The 22,298-nt window shown below is 45.5% G+C and overlaps 1 pseudogene; it reads left to right on the forward strand.

Moving 5' to 3' along the window:
• Nucleotides 1-5,878: 5,878 nt before the first annotated feature.
• LOC144824418 (large ribosomal subunit protein eL34 pseudogene) lies at nucleotides 5,879-6,232 on the forward strand (annotated as a pseudogene).
• The last annotated feature ends 16,066 nt before the right edge of the window (nucleotides 6,233-22,298 follow it).

Below are 22,298 nucleotides of genomic sequence, written 5' to 3' on the forward strand. Positions count from 1 at the left end.
AGAGTCTGAGAAGCAAGGTCAACTCCAACGTATGAGGCCCAATACAAAGCAGCATGGAAAAAGCCAGAAGCTACACCACGTGAGGGGCGTCTCACGAGGGGCGTCTCAAATGTTGTTGACTGTTTTGTATTAGGGACAGCACCCCTGGGTGGAGTTAGAGCAGATGCCTGAGGACCCTTTAGAGAGTGGATGGGTAGGCAGAGAGGGGTCATGACTGGAGAACTATAGGTTTTCACCAAGAGACTAAGAGTGAGTGACTTCCCTTGGGGGTCATTCACTGCTGACACCTTTTGTTAGGTTGAGACTTGGTTAAGTAGGGATACCATCTAGAGCAGGGTAGGGACAGCCTAACCTGTGTGTTTTTCCTCCAACTTAAATGAAGGAGAGATCTCAATATGCGTCAATGCTGATAGCTTTATTATTCTTAGAACTTGTGCTGGTAATTTCCGTTGCTCGTCTGAGGGCTTTCAGAGAGCACATGTATGTAGTTGGACCTGTGTATCTCGTGAATCTCATTCTGAGATGCCTGTATTTGCAGCTTATCCTAACCTTACAATAAACTTTTGAAAGCTAGAAGTAGTTTGTGATCTTTTGGAGCGGAGTCCTTTATTGGGTGAACTAACTTGGTAAGAGATGCACTTTCTTCCCTCAATGACAGGCAACAAAGGTTCAGTCGACCAGATCGGGGTTTAGATCAATAGTGATAAGGTATCGATCAAAATCTCGCCCTTCCAGTTACTTACCACAAGTGGTAAATACCATTAACCCATATTGAGGTATTTACCAAGTGTGGTAAATACCACTTATTTCGACTTTTAACTTGGAAATGAGGTATAACATGCCAAATTGGTATTTGGCAAATCACATTTTGAATGTTGTGCTTTGTTTATGGGACTTTCAGCCAGATAAAATTCAGCAGGTTTGACCTGCGGGTATTTATCAGGGGAAACCTGTGAGGGTGAGATAATTATTAAACAACTCCTAATTTTGATCCCAAATCAATGGATCTGATTCCATGCGCATGCAGAGTCAGAATTTAGTCCTGCACATGTAAACAGGGTCAGAGATTTGAAAGATACAGGGCCAGATTTAGAGTTTGTCTGAGAGGGTACTTCGTCTCTATGGCGATGGAGAAACTGACCTCCACACTCTCAGTCGCCCACCTCAGTTAGAGGCAGTCAGACCTTACGTTTTCTGTCAATAGAGACCCCCTTGCCTCCGTCGAAGGAATTCTTCCTCCAACAGCCCAGTAGAGTAGGGACATTTGGAGGTCGGACATTGCGTTATTAACCTATTTAGGGATGGACCGAGTAATGTCTTTTTTCCTATCTGTCACCACCGGGAAAAACCTTGGTGGCGAGGGACTTGGAAAAATGAAGACCCAAAACACGCAGCGAGCCTACAAATTTAAGATGAACAAAAAATGACAGCAGTGATTTACAAAGAAGTATGCCACTATAGCTTGCACAGCACCTTTCCATTGCACCTGATAGGAATTGGCAGGAATGCGATGATGGTCTGAGACATTGGGGCACATGCATCAATGTACGATTTTGCGAATCTTAATTTGCGAAAATTACTGAATCGCAAATTAAGAATTGCAAAATGGTATGCAACATTTTTTTGGCTATTTTTTTGGGATTCGGTAAAAATCTAAATTTTTACCGAATTCCAAATAAATAGCGAATTCCTAACTGCATTTTCGCAATTCCCATTGATTCCCATGGGCCAAAAGGCCCATAGGAGTCAATGGGAAGGCATTTCAAAATTCGCAATTTGTTCATGCATTCCATGGGTGCAGGGGGCGGTCCAAAGGACCCCCCCTGCACCCCTGAAATGTATTTTTAAGTGGATGTTTCACACACACATGTCCTAAGGACATGTGTGTCTGTAACATGCAAGTTTAAAAAATGCATTTTTTTGCTTTTTTAAACATTTTCGCAATTTAACACGAGGGTCAACCTCGTGTTTATTTGCACTTCCAATTTCCAAATTCGCTATTTTTAAAAAAATGATGCATTGCATTTAAGGAATCGCACAAATGCGATTCCTTAAATGCATTCGCATTTTTTTGAAATGCTAAAAAATGCGAATTGTGCACAAAAGTTTGATGCATCCCAAAAATGTTTTTTGCATTGGCAAACGGCCGATTTTTCCGATTCGCACCGTTGGCGAATGCAAAAACCAATGATACATGTGCCCCATTGACTGATGCTGCCTATTACCTACTGCCCACTCGACTTTGCTGCCAGTGGAGTGGTGCCTGGCAACTCTTGCAGTTGTTGTGGGTGCTGCCACTGGGGCCAGTGGGCTGGTGGAATGGGCCCCTCGATAAGGTTAAGTAGGTGATTATGGGATCTTCTGTCTGGAGGTCTTCAGACAACATTCTTATAAATAAAACCATGACAAAGACTGGCATACACAGAGAGAAGAAACAATTGAAATAGGGGAAAGCAGATAGAAAACGGGAGAATGAGAGATAAAGAAAAAGTAAAGATGAACGAAAAAAGATAGTTATAAAGAGGAAAGTAAAAATTGAAGGAGAAAGGTCGGGGGAAGGAAGGGTGGGCGGAAATATGAAAGAAAAGGTGAAAGGTAGGAAGGGAGACTGAAAGGAAGGGAGGGTGAATGGATGGATTGACAAGTAAAAGAATAGATGGCTTGATGTATTGAAGGAGAATAAAAAAGTGAAAGGAAGATTAATATACAGGAGCAGGATTGCATGCTTCATGTGCTTGTGTAATCACAGGTATGGGTTAAGTGGGGGTGTTTTAATTTTCCGTCCCTTTTCTTGTTTGCTCCAGTTACAGAACCAGAACACCAGCCAAGGCAGAGAGTTCATGAAAAAGGATCGCAAACATAACACAAATAAGCATTTGTAAATACACTGGTCCATTCCACATGCCATACAGGGCTGCATGGTAAAAATGGCTTTGGTGGGGTGACACAGAGGGCAAGGAGGCGATGAGGAAGGGCCCTTATCTCCCCACCCAAAACACCCATATTAGGGGACACACCTCCACTGTGGGCGTGTCCTTGCCTATCAAAGCCCACAAAAGTCTACAGAATGTGTGAGAAGTGGGTGGGGTTAAATGTTAGCATGCAGTGATAAAAGACTTTCAACCCCTCCTGTGCCCCGCCATGTCAGGTTCATCACAATGCAGGTGCACGCTGCAGCGCACTGCTCAAAATGTTTCTGTCATTAAGCACTACATGACCACCAGTAATCAATATCCTGCTGGGGTTGCATCTGCAAGCTCTAAAAGTTCCCTTCCAGGTAAAATGAAGCGGACATGAGTGCCACATGATCCCAAGAGACCTTTTTGGTGAACGTGCGCTTAAAAAGTACCTATAACATAACATAACCTCTGTGGTACGAGGGGGTTATGCTGGCACCTTCATTGGGCACTCTCCACGTAGCTAGCGGATTGTACTTCTGAATATTGAAGCTAAGAAGTGTGAAATACAAGAATATCAAAGACCGAAATATTGAATATAGAGGAAGTATTGATTTACGATTCCTAACTCCACATCTACGTACCTTGAAGATATACATGTCGTCAGGGTACAAATATGGAGAGTTCGGTATAGAAAAAAATATACTTACATACCTTTCCATATTTTGGATTTGATGTTTTGGCCATGATTTTTTTATACCTCGCTATGCTAGCTTCAATATTCAGAGGGCACACCGTGGCAGACAATGACTGCAGGGCGGATATGTCCTAAAAACATACGGCTTCATATTCTGACAGAATGCGACAGATGCATTGATACTAAAAATGAGAGCCTGGACATCGAGGCGATGTCAGAACTAGACTTCCTTAATAATGGCGGGGATCCTGGTGGCACCCGTATGGTTCAGCAGCTATGCCATGAATGACAGGAGTCCTAACCTTAATTTCATATTATATATACTACCAGCTGCTGGTTTGGAGGCTTTCAAATAAGCCATGAATTGAGACTTTGATACCAAGGGCTGGAGAGGTAATTCTGTAAATCTGGCATGTCCGCAGCAGACTCAGGCTGGGTGGCTGCTTTCAGAGCAGAGTGGGCTGCCATGCCCTAGCAATGCCTCCAAAACCTCATTCTAGTCAACGCCTCCTGCAGTGTGGGGGGCTGGTTTGAATATTTTACCAGGGCTGAAGCTGGTTGCAATCCAGCTGTAATGATGTCCATTGGAGCGCAAGTCCTTCTGCTCACCGCTGTGATCCAGAAAACAGGAAGGCACCAGGAAACAGGTATTTTGTTGCATTTTGTTGCACAGAAACCTGTGGTAGGAGTTACCAGAGTTACAGTTATCGTATTGCCTTCTGCAAGATTACAAAGTTAAAAAATGTTTTTTATTGCAATAGGAAAACACATGACATCACATTTGCCATCAGGTTTCGGATAACATGGCATCACAGGTGTCAGGACGTTCACATCTGCTTTGACATTCAAATTGTCCCTCTCCCACCACTCAGACCCTTGAGGCAAAACGTTCCCACCTTTGCCCTCAGTCCTCCTCCAACCGGGGAATCCTACCAAGAGGCGCACAGAGCATTCCGCTATTCTCGTTCCAACGCCCCTATCTCTACGTCCATCTATGTGCACATCCTCCACCGTTGTAAACCACCTTCTCCGTCTGCATGCACCTATCTATTTCGGCTTTCCAATCACTCAGTGTGGGCCCTGAAGCTGCACTCCATCCCCTTGCTATGTTACGTTTGCCACCATGAGGCCTAGTGTGACCCACAATTGTTCCCCTCCCGCTAAGTCTGTTGCCTCCCAAATATTCAGTAGACACCATTGAGACGAGGCCTCTATATTTCTCCCACACAGTGTCACTCCAGTATTCCTGAATCACTGGGCAGTCCCACTATATGTGTAAAAATGTGACCTTGTGGCCGCAACCCATAGGATATTGTGTTGAGTCTAGTCTGCCCATTTTAACCAAAGTTGGACATGTATAGTATGTCCTATGTAATATTTTCAGCTTACTAGCCTGAAACGGGATCTTATGCTCACTTCCTTAGGGGAAGCCAGCGCCTCTTTCCACTCATCATCTCCAAATTTCCCCAGGTCTCTCGCCCACTTATCACGTGCCTTCGCCAAGGTGTCAAGGGAGTTATATAATATTTTCCGATACGTTAGGGATATGGCTTTCCTAAGCATATAATCATCTATGAACCTATCTTCCAGCTGGGAGGAACCTGGGAGGTCTGTCCCCTTCCGAATGGCTTTATGTAGAGCATGTCCTATCTGGAGATAGCAGACAAGATTTCAAAGTTATTCATTATTTTTGCATTCGATGTAAGTTTTTGTCATGCGCTTCCTGTGACCTCATCAGGTCAAAAATATGCGATGTCACTTCCTCTACACCAGCGACTTTGTTGCAATGATGCCAGGGCTCAACTGTTCACAGGCAGAGAGATACAGAATAACAGAGAGCACAAAGCACCCTTCTGGGCTCAGGTGAAACCAAAAATGCATTGTTAACAATACACTTTCAGCCTGTCCACGGTCATTCTTACTCCCACCACCAACCCACTGCATGCAGACTAGACCACGAATGTTTCCATCATTTACATGCTTCACTATGACTGTTATAAACATCTTAATTGTGCACACTCTGCTCAGTGGGTTGCAAGTTCCTACAAAGTCTGTTTTTTGTGGTCCAACCATACTTCTCGTGCATGTGGTGGCCTAGAATTGAATGTAAAATCTATAAAGGCTTTAGTAAGACAAAGGTGGACTCCTCCTCATCCCATTAAAGAAACTATGCTAACATGCCGATGGAAGTGTGAGAGGGTTTATCAAAAAAATTAAAATTGATAGTCTGTGTATCACAGAATCAGTCGGCTCTCTTCCGGCTAAGTCTACTGCAGGTTGAAAAATGGTTCAACCCTTGACATACCGCCGTAGACTGTCCTACAACACCACCTCAAACAAAACCAGATTATCCCGAACTCAGGGTAACAGGATTGTCTATCTGTACACCAAGAAAGTTGGCAAAGCCCCAAAATCAGCATGTGGTATATGCCCAGGTAGACTCCGTGGTATCCGTGCTGTTCAACCTAAAGTGCTAATGCGACTGTCTAAGAGTAAGAAGCATGTCAGCAGAGCCTATGGTGGTTCCATGTGTGCAAAATGTGTATGCAACAGGATCAAACGTGCTTTCTTAATCGAAGAGCAGAAGATCGTTGTCAAGGTGTTGAAGGCACAAGCACGGTCTCAGAAAACCAAATAAACATTTATACGATCCAGATGAAGAAAAAAAAAGAATCAGTCGGCCAGAGGGTCTCCCAGCAAACAGTGCTGGGAGGAGCTTGATAAGCAAATGAAAGGCATACATTTTGGGTTATAGTCACAGGTCTGCAATGGGCAACACATGATAGATTCAAACAAAGTAGCACAAAGGTATCCACGACCGAGATCATGAGAAAGGAAGAAGACAACCTTCAGATTGCGAGAGGTATGTAAAAACTTCCGCTGGGAAAGCTGATCCGCACTTCCTCATCTGGTCCTTCCTCCACCATGGTCCCTCGGAGAGCCGGCCAGTGCTTGTACTGGGGCCACTTTATGTCGAACTCATCCATATATTCATCTGTTCTTCATATATTAGGTCAACATATTTGGTCCCATTTTCGAAACTTCTCCAAGGCAAGAGTTGTCGCATTAGTGGTTGGTCGTCAATGTGTGTCCTTGCTATGGTCTATGAATACATTATTTGCATTGTTGTTTAACTTATTATTCCTCCACTATCATCACCATCTTCAGGTATATCCCCATGCCCCTGAAATGCCACACCTCCCCGTCTTAACAATGAATGGTGTTTGTGTGCGATATTCTCAAGTTTTACTCAATCAATGCTGTTCAACACACTTCTCGTTCACCATCTTGTATCTCTGGTTAAACGTCAAACGCGCCTATGCCTCCAAACTGTCCATGCCATATTTGTTTGTCTAATCAGCTTTTTGCCTCATGTATCCTCTCCTGCATTCCAATAAGCCCTTTGAATTTATTTGATGCGATCTAACACAGCCAGCAGCAAAGAGTTGTTCTCTCCCAAATTATCCAAGATAAACACAGGCTGTGGTCTTTTACCGTCTAATTCTATAAATTTGGGCAGCAATTGAGTACCTCTCACGCCCACCTCTGCTGGCCTTTAAATATCCTCTTGTGGTAAACTAATCTGCCTTACATATTCATCTTCAAAGGATGCCAATAAGATGACATCAGATTCCATTTTTGTTCAACCATTTTGTGTAGTGCTAAATAATGAAACGGTAACTAGGTTACTGCCCAACATTGCACACCAGTTCATTTCCTCTCCTGTAAGCTGGACCCTGCAATCCTCCATCTGCCTGGTTGCAACATAGTCATAGTCTGGTTGCTGCCCATAGTCATCCTGTGAGACTCAGCTGGAGACCCACTCCTGACCCATTCCTAAATGAATGGTTACTGTATGCTCTTGCATGCTTCCCTGACACATATCCTGAGTCCTTCCAGTACTTGCATCCCCATCCACTCGCTATAGCTTAGTGCAGTAGACCGCAACCATTTCTGTTGCCTACACTTGGCAATTGAAAGCTCCCAAACCAGAAACGTCCTACTCCATGTCCCCTCCCCTAATTCATTTTTAGTTCGAGCCTGGGCAGTGCATGCGCTTCTCTGCAAGACATGCTGTATTCAGGTAGGGACTTGAAGCTCCGCCCACTCTCCGTCCGTATTTTTCATTGGCTTGTGTCATTGTACACTATAAACTGTGACGGTTTAATGGGCAATAGGCTTAGTAGTCCCTCTTTAGGTCCGCCTGGTCTCATTTTATAACCTCCCAAGGCGACACCCCGTTACGTGTGTTGTTACTCGGTAGGCTTTAATTACAGCCACCGAGGACTTTTTTTCTCATTGTAGCCTTGCCTTGCCTGCTGTTGCAGGCAGGACACGCTATCGCCTAACACTTTTAAAAGCAAGCATTAGAAATGCAATCGGGCTCGGATTTATTTGAGTTTGAGCTAATGGCATTGTAAATGCCAATGTATTGTTGCTATGTGTTATGGAGTGTGTTCATGTGGTGTGTACTGCCAGTGATCTCCTTGTGAGTGTGAGAATATTGCACCGTTACTGCCTGTGTTGTCCTTCTTGTGAGTGTAAGAAGCTTGCACTGCTGCTGCCTGTGATGTCGTTCTTGTGAGTGTGAGAAGCTTGCACCTCTGCTGCCTGTGGTCTCCTTGTGAGTGTAAGAAGCTTGCACTGCTGCTGCCTGTGATGTCCTTCTTGTGAGTGTAAGAAGCTTGCACTGCTGCTGCCTGTGATGTCGTTCTTGTGAGTGTGAGAAGCTTGCACAGCTGCTGCCTGTGATGTCGTTCTTGTGAGTGCGAGAACCTTGCACAGCTGCTGCCTGTGAGTATGAGAAGATTGCATTGTGCATCTCTGTGCTGTGCCTGTTCTTTATAAGGGACTCTTGCTCTGTTGCTGCTGCTGCCTTGGCACAGTACCTGCTGTGAGTGTGTGAGGGAAGCTTGCACCGCTGCTGCTTGTGATGTCCTTCTTGTGAGTGGGAGAAGCTTGCACCTCAGCTGCCTGTGGTATCCTTGTGAGTGTAACAAGCTTGCACAGCTGCTGCCTGTGATGTCCTTCGTGTGAGTGTGAGAAGCTTGCACCGCTGCTGCCTGTGAGTATGAGAAGATTGCATTGTGCATCTCTGTGCTGTGCCTGTTCTTTGTAAAGGACTCTTGCTCTGTTGCTGCTGCTGCCTTGGCACAGTACCTGCTGTGAGTGTGTAAGGGAAGCTTGCACCACTGCTGCTTGTGATGTCGTTCTTGCGAGTGTGAGAAGCTTGCACCTCTGCTGCCTGTCGTCTCCTTGTGAGTGTAAGTAGCTTGCACTGCTGCTGCCTGTGATGTCGTTCTTGTGAGTGTGAGAAGCTTGCACCGCTGCTGCTTGTGATGTCCTTCTTGTGAGTGGGAGAAGCTTGCACCTCAGCTGCCTGTGGTCTCCTTGTGAGTGTGTGAAGCTTGCACCGCTGCTGTTTGTGATGTCCTTCTTGTGAGTGGGAGAAGCTTGCAACTCAGCTGCCTGTGGTCTCCTTGTGAGTGTAAGAAGCTTGCACAGCTGCTGCCTGTGATGTCCTACTCATTACTCTACTCTACTCACTACTCACTACTCTGCACTCACTACTCACTACTCTACTCACTACTCTACTCACTACTCTACTCACTACTCTGCACTCACTACTCACTACTCTGCTCACTACTCACTACTCTCCACTCACTACTCTGCACTCACTACTCACTTCTCTACTCACTACTCTGCACTCACTACTTTACTCTCTACTCACTACTCACTACTCTACTCACTACTCACTACTCTACTCACTACTCACTTCTCTACTCACTACTCTGCACTCACTACTTTACTCACTACTCTACTCACCTCACTACTCTACTCACTACTCTACTCACTACTGACTACTATACTCACTACTCTGCACTCACTACTCACTACTCACCTCACTACTCTACTCACTACTCACTACTCTACTCACTTCTCTACTCACTACTCACTTCTCTGCACTCACTACTTTACTCACTACTCTACTCTACTCACCTCACTACTCTACTCACTACTCTACTCACTACTCTACTCACTACTCACTACTCTACTCACTACTCTGCACTCACTACTCACTACTCTACTCACTACTCTACTCACTACTCACTACTCTGCACTCACTACTCTACTCACTACTCTACTCACTACTCTACCCACTACTCTACCCACTACTCTACCCACTACTCTACCCACTACTCTACTCACTACTCTACTCACTACTCACTACTCTACTCACTACTTTCTACTCACTACTCACTACTCTACTCACTACTCACTACTCTACTCTACTCACTACTCTACTCACTACTAACTACTCTACTCACTACTCTGCACTCCATACTCACTACTCTACTCACTACTCTACTCACTACTCTACTCACTACTCTACTCACTACTCTACTCACTACTCTGCACTCACTACTCACTACTCTACTCACTACTGTACTCACTACTCTACTCACTACTCACTACTCTACTCACTACTCTGCACTCACAACTCACTACTCTACTCACTACTCACTACTCTGCACTCACTACTCTACTCACTACTCACTACTCTACTCACTATTCTACTCACTACTCTGCACTCACTACTCTGCACTCACTACTCACTACTCTACTCACTACTCTGCACTCACTACTCACTACTCTACTCACTACTCTACTCACTACTCTACTCACTACTCTGCACTCACTACTCACTACTCTGCACTCACTACTCTACTCACTACTCTACTCACTACTCACTACTCAACTCACTACTCACTACTCACTACTCTGCACTCACTGCTCACTACTCTGCACTCACTGCTCACTACTCTGCACTCTCTACTCACTACTCTACTCACTACTCTGCACTCACTGCTCACTACTCTGCACTCTCTACTCACTACTCTACTCACTACTCTACTCACTACTCTACTCACTACTCTACTCACTACTCACTACTCACTACTCTGCACTCACTACTCACTACTCTGCACACTACTCTGCACACTACTCTGCACACTACTCTGCACACTACTCTGCTCACTACTCTACTCACTACTCTACTCACTACTCACTACTCTGCACTCACTACTCACTACTCTGCAATCACTAATCACTACTCTACTCACTACTCACTACTCTGCACTCACTACTCACTACTCTACTCACTACTCTACTCACTACTCTACTCTACTCACTACTCTACTCACTACTCACTACTCACTACTCTACTCTACTCACTACTCTACTCACTACTCACTACTCTGCACTCACTACTCTACTCACTACTCTACTCACTACTCTACTCACTACTCTACTCACTACTCTACTCACTACTCTCCACTCACTACTCTACTCACTACTCTACTCACTACTCACTACTCTGCACTCACTACTCACTACTCTACTCACTACTCTACTCACTACTCTACTCACTACTCACTACTCACTACTCTACTCACTACTCTGCACTAACTACTCACTACTCTACTCACTACTCTACTCACTACTCTACTCACTACTCACTACTCTGCACTCACTACTCACTACTCTACTCACTACTCACTACTCACTACTCTACTCACTACTCTACTCACTACTCTACTCACTACTCTACTCACTACTCTGCACTCACTACTCTGCACTCACTACTCACTACTCTACTCACTACTCTACTCACTACTCTGCACTCACTACTCACTACTCTGCACTCACTACTCACTACTCTACTCTCTACTCACTACTCTACTCACTACTCTACTCACTACTCTGCACTCACTACTCACTACTCTGCACTCACTACTCTACTCACTACTCTACTCACTACTCTACTCACTACTCACTACTCTACTCACTACTCACTACTGCACTCACTACTCACTACTCTGCACTCACTACTCACTACTCTACTCACTACTCTGCACTCACTACTCACTACTCTGCACTCACTACTCACTACTCTACTCACTACTCACTACTCTACTCACTACTCTACTCACTACTCTACTCACTACTATACTCACTACTCTGCACTCACTACTCACTACTCTGCACTCACTACTCTACTCACTACTCTACTCACTACTCTACTCACTACTCTACTCACTACTCACTACTCTACTCACTACTCACTACTCTACTCACTACTCTGCACTCACTACTCTACTCACTGCTCTACTCACTACTCACTGCTCTACTCACTACTCACTACTCTGCACTCACTACTCACTACTCTGCACTCACTACTCACTACTCTGCACTCTACTCACTACTCTACTCACTACTCACTACTCACTACTCACTACTCTACTCACTACTCACTACTCTGCACTCACTACTCACTACTCTACTCACTACTCTACTCACTACTCTACTCACTACTCTACTCACTACTCTACTCACTACTCACTACTCTACTCACTACTCACTACTCTACTCACTACTCACTACTCTACTCACTACTCAACTCACTACTCACTACTCAACTCACTACTCACTACTCTACTCACTACTCACTACTCTACTCACTACTCTACTCACTACTCTACTCACTACTCTACTCACTACTCACTACTCACTACTCTACTCACTACTCACTACTCACTTCTCCTCTCCCTACTCTGCACTCCCTACTCTGCACTCCCTACTCTGCACTCCCTACTCTGCCCTCCCTACTCTGCCCTCCCTACTCTGCCCTCCCTACTCTGCCTGAAGCAAGTCTCTAATGATAGGACACTGAATGATAGTACAATGAGTGATCTGGTACAACGGCAGTAGGAATCTGGTAACCGGACTGTGAGAGTAAATGTGAGGCTCCCAGTGAGAGGAAAGCGGGGTGGAGTGTTATTTTAATGAAAGGGTGGAGAGAGTGAGTCATGGTGACGAGACAGGGAGCGAGTGAGGAATCTGGCAATAGCTGGGAAGATGCAAGGGATCTGGTAAGAGGACAACGAGAGCTACTGCAAGGGGTCTGTTATGAGGGCAGTAAATTAAAGTGATCTTCTATTTTGACATTAAAAGTTTGAGTTCGGGTGAGTGGGCACGAGTGCTTATCAAAGCACTTTGTTTGTTTTTTTTACTTTCAGCTGTGCTGCATAGCAGCCAGGCTGCTGTACAACATGGCAAAACATATCCCTGACAAAACCAACAGATTTTGTATAGGAGAGTCCTATTTGCTTTGCCAATGCTTGTTTAGCCTACCTCAGTCAAAGAGCAGGCGCGGGTTTGCCGGCGCGCACACAGAGCTCAAGGGAAAAAAACACAGCAGTGCACACGCTCCCAGCACCATCTGCCTTCAATTACCGGCACCTCGGACAGCTGGTAATTGAGGATTTATGTATTCTTCTGCGCGTGTCCGAACACTTTATGCAGGAAGTGGACATTGAAAAAATTCCAAAGCCCTATGGCGTGCTGCCTTACTTAAACACAGCCTTGCCTGGACCAATTACCATTCACATGGCAGAATACCACACGCAAAAACCGCGCGCTTTCTGGAATGCGGCAGCCCGCAGCCCTTTCTGAACTTTTTTTTTTTATAACATTAGAGCTCGGAAGCCCCGCCCCACTTCGTGTGACGTAGGCCCGAGCCCTTAAAATTCTATAGCACTGGCACCGAATCCATTTGCAATGACATAGGCTTTGCCTTAGCGAGAGTTTCAGATATTGACATTGTAAATAACAATGCCTTTTATTTACCCGTTTTAAAAACAACACATAAATAAAAGGCATTCTCATTTACAATGCCAATAGCTCAAACTCTCGTAAATACGAGACATGTTGCATTACAAATGCTTGTGCTTTTTGCAGCCTGTATCCTGAGCCAGTACCCCTGACCCTGCAATGTCTATATCATTCCATCACAGGCCCAGGATGTTGTAAAGACTCCTCATCAATAGGGCTTGAATGACAGGGTACCATTAACATTCTGCCTTCTAGACATCTGCTAGTGCCAGGGTCACAAGTCTCGCTACCATTGGAGGCATTTCATGGAATCTCTGCCACTTGAAAATGTGCACATGCTTCCGTTATGTTGTTGTTGAGGCCTACGCCATCTTAATAGTAGGTTCCACTTCAAACTGTTGCACACCAAAATGTATGAACAGTTTTTACACCCAGTCTGGTCATTTGGTTCTCCAAGCTCAAAAAAAAGATGTCATCCTTTGGTACACCAGCTCTGTCCCAAAGGTGCATAAGAGTTTTTAATAGCAAACGTTTTAACACAATGAATGAGAAGCAACAATAAAGTCAAACAGCCTACTCACACACAATGTTATGTTTTTCTGATGCGTTTGGGGATGGTTACTGTTGGAAGTACTAATTCCAACCAAAGGAGCACAGGAACTATGCCAACAGCGAGCACCTGGTGACTGCCGCTGCTCTGTTGCGTTTAGCACTATTTTCTTAAACCAAAATGGATCCTCTGGTTTATTTTGGATATGAGGATGCATTTTGCACTAAGAAAATAGCGCTAAATTATGGGTTACATTCCTCGCGTAATTCTGCATAGTCTCTCGTCATTTTGCTGTAATTTCACATAATTACGCTTCAGTTAATTGTGTGAATTACGCTCTCCCCTCTTCCTAACCCCCTATGGGCCTCCAGGTCTACATTATAACAGCAGCAGAAACCCTTGCAGTTCCCTTAATGATAATAAGATGGCAGAACATGCACACCTCACTCCCCTCCCCATACCTTTATTAATGTCTGGCTACTGTTGGCACGCTAATGAGAGTCACTCTATTGACCCATTGCATATCTGAGAGATTTGTACCTTGTGTAATAGACACCATTACGTGGCTGGTGAAGAGGAAGCATGTTGGTTCATTTTGCATGTATGGAACTACGGTGCTGCCATAAATCCTGCCTATTTATTACAGGCAAGCCAGACATGTTGATATTGCCAATGCTTGTTTCTGTCTTGGTAGAGGTACATTTATGTGTGAGGCTGAGGGTAATAGCATGAAAGTGGCACGGTACATATTTCCCAGTTTTGCCTCTAATTTGGCGGACAAGTAAGGCTTGGTCTGGTGGCTTAGTGGACTAATGTGTCCACTGTAGGCGTCTGTCTTTGACCTCATGGTCACAGGTTCAAATCTCAGCGGGTCCACGCAGCCTTTCATCCTTCTGAGGTCGATAAATTGAGTACCATTGAGTTGGGCAGCAATAAACATCTGTTATTCGGCACCAAGATCCCCATGGGTGAACGTACACATGTTGTTACTTACTGCCTAATAGTAATAATTGTAATAATAATCATTATTCATTTGTCAATTGCCTAATTGACAGACATACACACACCACACATAACGGTCCTTTGGACAGGAATGTCCTCTACATGATAAACAGGTGTAAAGACCTGCCCAGAGTGTCTCGACTACATGTAAATCTGGTTTTGCGAGCCCGCGAACATGTTAATCAAGCATACGTGCTGAGGTCTAGGCCTGACCATGTTAAAGCCCAGCTCCAAAACTTATTCTGTGCCCTGGAGGCATGCAGCTAACATGACCTCTTCACTGTCCATGTCCTGGGTTGTTGACATGAAGCAGTGGTGGCAGCGTACCGTTTTTTGTGGATCAACAGTACTAAACACATCTATTTTTTGTAACAAAGGAGTGCATCCTACTTACCCCACTCAAGTAAAGTTATGTCTTTGTGTAATGCCAGCGCCAATGTGGTGCTGGCATTCTATGTACCTTTATTTTGTATTATGCCTGGCTTAGCATGGCAAAACATGGAGGAAGGGAAGTGAGGGAGAATGGAGACAGGGCTACCCTTAGAAACATGGACGAGGACCTGATAGTAGGAGGTTGACCTGAGCACCGCCATTTGATTGATAGTTGAGGACGGGGTGAGTCAGCAGATTCTGCTATAGGTGAGGACGTTTCTAGGCAGGGCCTGCCCCTTGGTCTTTCCTTGATTGCTACTCCAGGAAGGCTGATGACAGCCAGATGAGGGGGTCTCAACAAGTTATTGTGCCCGTGATTTGGATACTCCTGATTGCAACTAAACGGATCACAACATGCTGTGAGAGCCATCACCTCTATGTCTGCACTATAGTAGAAAATGGCAGTGACTCTACATCTGCTCTCCCAAAAATCAAAATAAAGGGAGGATCCAAACCATCTTACTTTGTTCCAGTCTCACGTTCTTCTTGAGCAAGAAAGAGAGTGCCCCGCAAAGCACTCAAAGAGCTGTTGTGAGAACAAGCCTGGTGTCTGCTTGAAAGCCACTCACCCAGAGGTGAGGGTACATCATCTGGATGGCTGCGTATCTTGCTGAAGGTGTCAGTCTGCCTGGCTCCTAGAAGCCTGCCTTCCTTCTCAGCGAGGGAAGAATACTTAGCCGTGCAGGAGAAGAGGCGGTTCAGAAGAAGAAGCTGAGCCGTGGTCCCAGCGTCTGAAGCACCCAAGCGGGTCGGCTTACATTGGGAGATAACCCCTAACTGAGTCTATTCGTTAAGGGTCACTCGCTGTCACTGAAGGGTTGAGGTGGCAAAATACATAAAAAAATTAGAAGCCATAACAATATTGTGCATCTGACACCCCTGCAGAGTGATGGCAGAGACTTGCACTGCTGTTGACCAACATGTGTCACACCCTGTGAGAACCATCATCACCAGCAAAGTGGAGACCATGCCTCAACTCCAGAGCTGCAACTGAAGAAGATGAGCAGTGCCCCCCTTGGCCCAGCGCCGTTGACGAAGACGCAGACGATTCTAAAATATAATCCTGCCAAAAGGAAATTAATGTTTGCCAGCACCAATGTTGGCTCAAGATCAGAATTAAGTGATCTACGGCTAGCATGCTGGTCACTTAGTGAACTTGAACCGCTGCCTGATTGTTGACTGTGTCCTTTTATCGACGCTCGGCACTGTGGATATTGGAGGCATCATAGGAACTAAGAGAGGACATCGTAGAACGTGTGACGCTTGGCTGGAGCCCGTATAGGTGGTCGTAGAATCCTGTAGCTGAATCCCAGCTAATTGTGTGTAGACTTTCGTTTTGCTCTGACATATAAACACTTCTCTTTTTACTAAAACAAGCACTGTATTGAACGATGAATTCTTGTGTTTGTTGGTTGACTGTTGAGTTCTGAGCCTCTGACCCCTCCCTAAGAAGCCTTTGAATGCTCGCCCTCACCACCCTGAGAGTCAAGTATGGAAGAGGTGTACATGGCCCAGTTTACAGAGCCATGATGGGATACACCGCAGGACACCACGTCAAATGACCCCAACCTTCATAGGTGCATCCCAGTAGCCTATGTGGCCTGTGGCCCCCCAAAGGAGGTCTGACCTCTTAACCCCTTCAACGCTGATGACGAGCTGGGCTCGTCATGGCGTAGCCTCCTCGCACGCTGATGACGAGCCCAGCTCGTCACGTAAAGTGCGCTTTTCAAAATCTCAGCGTACGAGCGGAATTCCGCCCGCACGCATGCGGTTAAGGACAAAGGACTGAGTCGACATACCGAGTATTTAAACTTCGTCTTGGAAGTAATACACATATCTTAGCAGTGCATTCTAATCTCACTCTGACATCGCTCCAAATATTAAGCATGCTTGTATTCAGATTTCTTTGGGATTCATTATTTTGTATTACATGTTCTTTTTTATCATCTGTATTTCGCTTACCTCTCTCTCTCTAAACCCTATGCTAACACCTCCTATGCCTTAAATAAATGGGAGTCCCCACCTTGGAAATATCAAGCACTCCTCCACCCACAACCTCCTTATCTATACTCCTAGAACCTTCACACTCATAGCAATTTCTCCTTACTTCTATGGTCCTAATTATTGGCACAATCCTTCCTCATGAGAAGGATTATGCCAATAACACTTGGTGCTTAAATTATATTTCCGTGACAGCCGCCAAGAATTTTTAAATATCTTGACGGCGACCTCCAATAGCATACGGTCTAAAGAAATCAGGTTGGGCGCATCCTCCTTATATGGCTTCTGCCTCCAGTTGAAGACTACTAAACGTCACAAATGGACTCTGCGTGCTATATTTCTGGAATGCCACCACACACCCTGTAACTGAATTGATGAGGCTATCTTGGACATGCTCCAAGAAGTCAAATCTAAACATTAGAGTCACGTAGTGTAGATTCTACTATGGCGAAAAAAAAAATATTTTGATATTTTTCTGTAACTTTGTGGTCTGGAGTCCTCTATAATTTGAATTATTACGTTTTTATAGAACAGAATATAGCTGCCAGAGGATTTACTATATTACTAGTGTTTTCCCTGCCTCAGGAACTTCTAACTTGTTGCAGGGGGTCCCTTTCATGTACAAAAATCTTTAGATCACGAACACACTTTATCAGGACACTGTGGCAAACAGATAGAGCAATCGCATGCAGCCTCGTTGCTGCAGGTTTTGCAGGTCGATGCGGAATATGCTGCTCCAGGCCAGGCTTTTTCCTTTTAATTCTGGGACTTGTAGTCCTGATTTATAATGGAATAAATGCAGTGGTGTAGAGCTTCTTTCTGCATGGCAAAGCACCCAGGACGTCAGGTGGAGTGCAGAGATTCAGGTCTGATGGCATGCCGGGGGAAAGTTTGTCTTATGTAACTAGATTGTGAGAGTCCACATGAAAAGGTGAAAAAAGGCTCACAGTGCCAAATCCCCCAGCATCAGATCCCTTAAACTATCATCCCATATCATGACTACCTTTGCCAGCCAAATTATTAGACACATTTCTTAATCCGCAATTATCTGCCTTCATAAAGGAAAACAATATATTAGATGATTTGCACGTTGGATTCCGGAGCCAACACAGCACTGAAACCACTCTCATAACTGCCGCAGAAAGCATTAGATCTATAGTAGACAGAGGAAAAAACGCAGCATTGATACTGTTGGATATCTCGGCGGCGTTTGACACATGTCAATCACGACATTTTGCTAAAGAGCCTTTTGAGCTCAGCATTAGAGATAAAGGCCTCTCCCTAATAACATCATTCTTAGTGGATAGAAAACAATACATCACCCTAGAACACTTCTCATCCACCACTTGGAATTTTCCCTGTGGAGTCCCTCAAGGGCCATCACTAAGCCCTACTTTATTTAATCTTTATATTGGCTGTTTAGTAAAGCTCATCAAGATCTTTGGTTTCTATGTTGTTTCCTACGTAGACGACATGCAAATCGTTGTGTCGGTCACAGTAAATCTAGCATACACAGCCACCCAATTCCGCCTCTCTATGGAACAAATCGGAACCTGGATGGCAGAAAGCTGCTTGAGATTAAACTCTGGCAAGAACGAGAAATTACTCTTTGGAAAAAACACGGATTCCTGGCCCTCTGCATGGTGGCCACTAGATATGGGCCCTATTCCATCCCCAGTGGAAAAGGTTATGAATCTGGGTGTCCTCATTGACAAATAAATTCACTTGTAAAACCGGATCAACCAAACTCGATCTTCTGTTTTCGTTCTTCTAAAAACTCAGAGAAAAATCCTACCTTACATTACTACTAATTTACAAAAATCTGTCATGTCTGCATTACTTCTGATCACACTAGACTATTGTAACACACTATAAAAGTGGTCTACAACAAATAATGCTAGCAAAATTCCGGACCCTTCAAAATGATGCAGCCCACATCGTTTTCAGCCTCCCTAAATTTCAATCTGTATCCACAGCACCAGATAACTTATACTGGCTGCCTATGAAAAAAGGATTGTATTCAAGGCCTAGTGCGCTGCCCTTAAGGTACTTCACAATACTGGTCCAATGGCTCTTAGACAGTATTTCCATTGGTTCACACCTTCAGGAGCAGAGAATGTAGAAGTGCCTTCGTTCAAACTAGCTTGATGAGTTGGCAAACGCTTTGCGACCTGTACGACTAGACTGTGGACCTCCGTTCCTTTAGAACTAAAAAATTCCCAGTCCCTTTCACACTTTAGGAAAGCACTGAAAACATGGCTATTTTAACATCAACGGGCTACATTTGTCCCTAGCCTCTCTCCCTGATCTACCTTCTACAGCGCCAAGACACCTTCGGGTACAGGAGCGCTATACAAAACTTCATAACATAGCTTCCACCACTACTAGACAATTTCTTAGTTAGAGGTCTGCAAACTTGAGTACCTTTACCCTCACCCTCACCATAAATTGGGTTCTAAGCAGGGCCTTATTTTCACATAATTATAGATTTGCTGTACATGCCGTATAATCCACCATCTACACAAACTGTAGATTTTATCAAAAAGAAATGTTTCCTAGTCCAACAGATCAAAATGTTACTAAAAACACTTTCACATGTTGCTGAGCTGTGACAAGCATTTTTCTGCGCAGAGGCCGGTCACCCTTCAGCTGGTGTATTTAGGTGTTTACCTGATACTAACAATATACAAACATTTCCCATATATTTTTAAGCCGTATAAAATTGACAAAATAATGAAGTAATACTGCCACAAGCTGTGCCGAGTTATGCCGTATGCCTATTTTTGCCATATAATTTAGTCAACCCTGCATGCGTAATTTGGTCCACCCTTGCCGCATAATTGCATTGGCCCTGAATATGACACCTGGGCCTAGATCAATTAAGCTATTATGTTGTCTTTGCATTACGCAAGGCAGCGCAAAGGCTTAAGGGAGATTTGCAAAGCCATGCAATGATTGCGGCACCTTGTGTAACTTTGTAAAGAGATGTAATGCAACACATCGGTTTGCGCTGCACTGCATTATATTTCGCAGTTGTAGGCGTCCCATGGATGGCGCATGGGCATTACCCTCTGGTCCCTCCTGTCATCGTCCCATTCCTTAAAAATTGGAGATGACCATCTCCACGACAGAAAAAAAGAAAAGGAGCATGCTGGGATACCCTACCCACTCCCTCCCACTGGGAGTACATAGCGGTACCAGCCCAGCATGCAGGCTGTTTTTTTTCTGTCTTCTGACAGAATGGATGTGGAATTTGCTTCCTTACCTGCTGTTGGCTTCCGGGATGTCTCGTCGGGCTGCTGGGCTGTCCTCTCCGTCCCTGATGTCCTCCTTCTTGTCACGTCGTGCTGCTGGGCTTCTCGACATCCTGTTTCCGTGGTCTCCTGGCCTGCCGGGCTTGCCGGGAGCCGCGTTGTGGACGGCCGGTCCTTTGTGGCTGGGCGCCGCTCCGCCCGGCTTGTTCCGGGTTGAAGGCCGCGTCTTCCTGTAGCTGGGCTGGTCGGGGAGACGTGCTGCTGCTGCTTGGAGCACCACGGGCCGGTCTTGGGGAGGCTCCTGGTAATCCTGGATGCCGGTTGAAGCTGTTCAGGGGTGCCTGGACGTTTCTTTGGTTTCCTCCCTGGTCTCGGCTTGAGTGCTTGGGAGTGGCTGTTGCTCCCGGTTTCCTGCTGGCTCGGCGCTCGTTTGTGATGGCGCCTGGGCTGGTGTTTGGGGGTTGGTCTTTGAGTGTTGGTGATTGACTGCCCCTGTGGTGAGTACCGCATAGCGGTTTCTTTTCCCCTTGTTTGGTGCTCGCTTCGGCTGCTCCTGTTCTCCCATTGGTACACTGCTGTGGAGTTTGGCAAGGAAGTTACTGACCCCTGCGCATTGGTTTTCCTGCTCGGTCATGTTTCATTCATTTTTACATGTTGCATTTTGTGCGGGGTGTCTGGTCTTTGCTTTCTCCCTCAGGTGCGGAGTATGGTGGATTGGTTTCCTGCTCCTTCCTTTGGCTCCTCCCGGCGCTGGTTTCCTGTTGAACGCCTGGGCTGGATTTGTGGGGGTGTTGGGCCGGTGGTGCGCCCTTCCTGCCCCCTTGGTGAGTACCGCGTAGCGGCCCCCTTTTTCTACTTGCTCATGGGACTGGGTTTGTCCTTGGGGTGTTCGCATGGTTTCCCTTGTGTTGGGTGCGGTCATGGGGTAGGGTGGTCGTGGCCGCGCTTTTTATTGCCTGCTTTGTGTGGGCTGGGGCTGTGTACGTGTGACATGTGCTTGCTGTTGCGCCTGTTTAACGCTGTTCCGTGCTGTGGCCGGGGTGTCTGGCTTGCTTGCCCCTTGTCCTCCTTCGGGGGTTCGCTTTCTGGGCATTGTTGTTTGGAGGTTGCCCTTGCTCTTTGCTGCTCCATTTGTTTGGTGCATGTGGGTCTCTGTGTGTGCCTTTCCCGGTTGGGTTTGGTCTCTTGGCCTGTTCTTGCCTGGTGTTCTTTCCCGGGTGGCTTTCTTCTTGCCTTGCTGGGTCCCTGTGGCCTGGTGGTTGTGGTCATATACTCTTTTTTCTGTTATCTGTGTTTCACTCTGTGGTGTTTCACTGCCTTTGTTGGCTGTCTGCGGAGGGTGGTTTGCCTTGTTTCCCCTCTTGCCGCCTGCTATGTGTCCGTCTGTGCTACTTGTGGTCTGCTGTTGCACTTTGGATGGGCTTGGTGCGGGGGGGGGCTGCGGCGTTGTTCTCGCCACCTTTTGGTTGGTGTACTGAAGAACCGGGTTTTCTTAGAACCCAGCGGTGCCAGGGACACACCCGAAGTCTTCGGATTCACCTGTCTTGCACTACAGAGACACGGAATACTTCTAGGTGGCGTCAAAGATCAAATTTATTAGCTGCAGCTAGTAACAGTAAACCAAGCGATACAACACGGTGTACAACTCAGGAAACTGCTCCATTTTCGTAGAGCAAGACATCACCTTATATTGACATTTTCATCCCATTACAAATGCACACCCATTGCGGCAAATTCTGACCAATCAAGTACATTTCACATATATTATTACATTCCAACAATCTCACTTT

This window comes from Lissotriton helveticus, chromosome 3_1, assembly GCF_964261635.1.
Source record: "Lissotriton helveticus chromosome 3_1, aLisHel1.1, whole genome shotgun sequence".
NCBI classification, from domain to species: domain Eukaryota; kingdom Metazoa; phylum Chordata; class Amphibia; order Caudata; family Salamandridae; genus Lissotriton; species Lissotriton helveticus.